Genomic DNA, 4,018 nt, shown 5'->3' on the forward strand with positions numbered 1-4,018 from the left:
ATCTTCTCAGTACGGTCAGCATGTGAGGAAGATAAGGATGGCTTGGGTCATAGTTGGGTGACAGGGTAGGAAAAAACAGAAGAAAGATTTTCTTTAATGGGGGTCAAAAAATTGCATGGGAACTCTTGAACATATAGATTTATCTGGGGACTCTCATGGCCAATTTGGTGAAAGACAGATTGAAAAATAGCAAAATTACTGTGAGGATGAGAGAGTTGGCAAACCCCTACACTAGCCTGAAACATAATAAACTTCTTATTAACAATAGTTAAAATCAAACAGCTCCAGTGTATTTATTTTTAAGTGCAATACCTTATATAGCTACAGTATTCAAGTATTTCTAAATAAATTGATTTTCTTGAGGGAAAAACAACTTCTACTTCCAACAAGAATTAAAATTCAAGAATGTTCTTTCTTAGATGGTACCTTATGTTATTATATTAATAGTTTTACTTAATTTTCAAAGCGGAGGCTACTATGGTTATTTTTGTTTTTTAAATTATGAAAGAGCAAAATAGTGTAAGTGACAAACTAAATTAGAATGTTGCTCTGTCCCATTCTGCTAAATGCCAAGCATTATTTTATACTCTATTTTAGATTACATTCTTCCCAAATGTATAGAACTCATTTGGTATAACTTTTTTTTCTCCTTTCTTTATTCCAAAGTTCATCTTCTTGTAACTTGAAATCACAACACTGTTTCTCCTACCTTTTCTTCCAGGGCTGAGGTTCTTCTTCTCGTTCTTGTCTAGTGACTCGTACTGTTCTTCATGGGCTCTACTTTGGAGCTGAGATGCCTATTTTTCTATTCTTTCCCCTGAGAGGTAAAGTTTACTCTACCACCAGCTGAGTTGCTCTGTTTCCCAATCTCTATCAAATGTATAGTTCTCAGTTGACCTTCAATTGTTTCTCATTGTGCATTAAGAATAGACGATTTCTGAGATGTTGATTAAACAGTACCAGTGCCAAAGAATAGAGAAAAGAAGATTTAATTCCTTTTAAATTTTCATAGCTGTGTCTCTAAATTAAATGTTCCTATTACCAGGCAAACAACTCCAAAATAACCTTTCATTTTCTATTGCAATCAGTGTTTGCTTTTTTAAAATGTTTGTTCCTATTCACTTCTAAGCTACTCCTACACCAAAAAAAAAAAAATCTGAAGTTCTGTTATAATTACCCTTATTTAGAGATCTATATTAATACCAGTTATTAAAACATTTATAGTTCAGATACACTTTAGCCAAATTACAGGAAAGTATTATGCTATGATCTATTTCACATACCATTTACGCCAAATGGAGACAGAAATGTGCTTAGACTAGAATCTTCTCAGCTTTAGTGCCACACATCTCCTAGCCAGGACTTAAATCTGTAGACCATAGATTCTTTGAGGAGTCCTCTGCATTTTGCTCTCATGAGATGCAATTCCTCAAGGTCTATTATCTTTGGTAAACAAATACATTTAATCAAGAAATTTGGAAAGTTCCAGGATCAAGCCTTGTTTTATTTTTTTCCCATAATTTTATTGAGAAACAAAGAGCAATGAGACAGTTTCAAACCAAATTGGTAGGAAAGTTTCAATAATTAACACATTGCATACACTCTTCCTTGTGGTTAATTGCTGTACAAGATGCAGACATGATATCTTATTTACAAACACCATTAGAATAAATCCCTCTATTCATTAAGAGAATGTAACTATATATCTCTCCTAACCACTTTGAATACACACATAAAAAATGGACATTATTCTGTATCCCTTTTCTTGGTTAAGTTCCATCATTTAAATTTCATAGGTGTGTACACTCAGCAAAATATTCTAAAAGAGTACAGAGGTCCATAATGGTATTGGGTCTTCCGTTTCACTGGCAATGTCAGAAATTGTTGACCTGAGTCCCCTACAGTTCAACATAACAGCATGGCTTTACTTCTTATACTTTGTTTTTATACTTTTCTGCTGGATGGTTAAGACCAAGGTAAAGCAGAACCTTTGCAACAAGAGTTGTAGCTTTTGGGTCTGAGAAGGTCAGTGAAATCCCCTCAGAATTTATCCTGAGATCCTGTACCTCAGATTGTAGAACCTTTGTCAGTGTCAGCCATGTGCATGAGTCATGACCATTGCTTGCCCAATGTGCTCTCTGTGAAAGCCTAAGAGAATGTTTTCTCTCCATGTGACTCTCCTTAGGCACACTCTACATCATCGATCACTTTCCTCTTTGGCCCATAACCTCCTTGATCAGAAAATTTGGGACACTACCGAGTTACATGATGTTACAGTACAAGTTCTCATGTGTCCTGAGTCTTAAGTGACCTTGAAGGCCAGGGCCAAATTGTTGGCTTTCCTTGCAGCCCTCTTTTTTGTCTAATTTTGGTCTGCAACCTTAGGTTGTTAACCATCCAGAAGAAAAGTTTATTGTTATTACCATACAATCTAGGTAGTTAAGCTTAACCTCACTATCTGTCTGAATATCAAACATCTTAGGCATAATATGGAACAGGTATTTTTCATAAAGTATTCATATGTTGAACTTTCAATTCCTATAGAATATGATGAAAAACATTTGAAAATTAGAATATGTTTTAAAAATACGCATAAAGAATTATATACTTTTTATGTTTACCCATAAGTTGAAAAATCTAACCATATACAACCTTGAAGCAGGACAGTCCCACAACATTCCTTTTCCTGTCTCTTGCCTTCATACACCACCCCCTTCTTTTTGAACAATCATCTACCTGAGAGACAGCACAGCAGCAATTGGCATGTCATGGCAAGCAGCACATATGCAGAAGACCACAATGATAGGCACTCCAAGAATGAAATTACTATTACAGTTTACCATCTTCAGTGCAGTTGCTTAGTTCACAGGTATCAGTATATATAGTTAGTCAGGGTAAGAACCTTTCCAATTTACTGCTAGAATTAAAAATTCTTCTGGAGATTCTCAGGATCATTACCTTACCCATCTTCTACGTATAACTGTATGGCTCGACATTGTCATGTGTCCTAGCTCTTCTCCTTTCCCTCTTGATTAGTTAGTCCTTGATATCCTGCTTTCCTTTTACTTATATTATACAGTTCTATTTGTATTTCCTCTTTTGAGTTCTTATACTAGGGAAACTATACGATATTTACACATGTGTGTCTGCTTTATTTTACTTATGAGTATATGTTCTAGTGGCATCCACTTCAATATGAAGGCTTCCAGTTTATTATCCTTTATAGCTGAGTAATACTCCATTGTGTAAAAATACTACATCTTTTTCAACCATTCCTCAGGTGATGGGCATCCTGGTTGTTTCCAAGAATTGGCTATCACAAATAGTGCTACTATAAACTAAGGCACACACATATCCCTAAGATATGACGTTTTCAGATCCTCCGGGAAAATTCCCAGTAGAGGAATAGCTGGTTTAAATGGGATTTCCAGTCCAACTTTTCTAAGGAGTCTCCACACTGATTTCCATAACGGTTGCACCAGTCTATATTCCCACCAGCGGTGGAGAAGGGTTTCTTTTGATAGGGATTGCAAAAGCCTCCCCAACATTTGTTGTTGGGTGATTTCTTTATGATAGCCATTCTTTCTGGGGTGAGATGATATCTCAATGTGGTTTTAATTAGCATTTTGCCGATGGCTAGTGATGTGGAGCATTTTTTTATATATATATTTATTTGCTTCTTTAATTTCTTCCTCTGAGAAATGTGTATTCATCTCAGATGCCCATTTCTGGACTGGGTCTTTAAATTTTGGGGCCCTAGTGTTTTTTAGTTCTTTATAAATTCTAGAGAGCAGGTCTTTGTCTGAGTACTTATTTGTCATGATTTTTTCCAAATTTGTGGGTTGCCTTTTCACTTTGTTGGTAATTTATTTTGACATGAAAAATATATTTTTCAGTAAGAGCAGGACCCAGTTGTTAATTCTTTCAACTGTTTCCTGTGCGATTTGATTTCTTTCCATGAAGTCTTTGCCTACCCCTATGTCTTCAAGAGTTCCTCTTACTTTCTCTTCCAGGAGAT

Source organism: Octodon degus, unplaced genomic scaffold (assembly GCF_000260255.1).
Source record: "Octodon degus isolate 3935 unplaced genomic scaffold, OctDeg1.0 scaffold00146, whole genome shotgun sequence".
NCBI lineage: Eukaryota > Metazoa > Chordata > Mammalia > Rodentia > Octodontidae > Octodon > Octodon degus.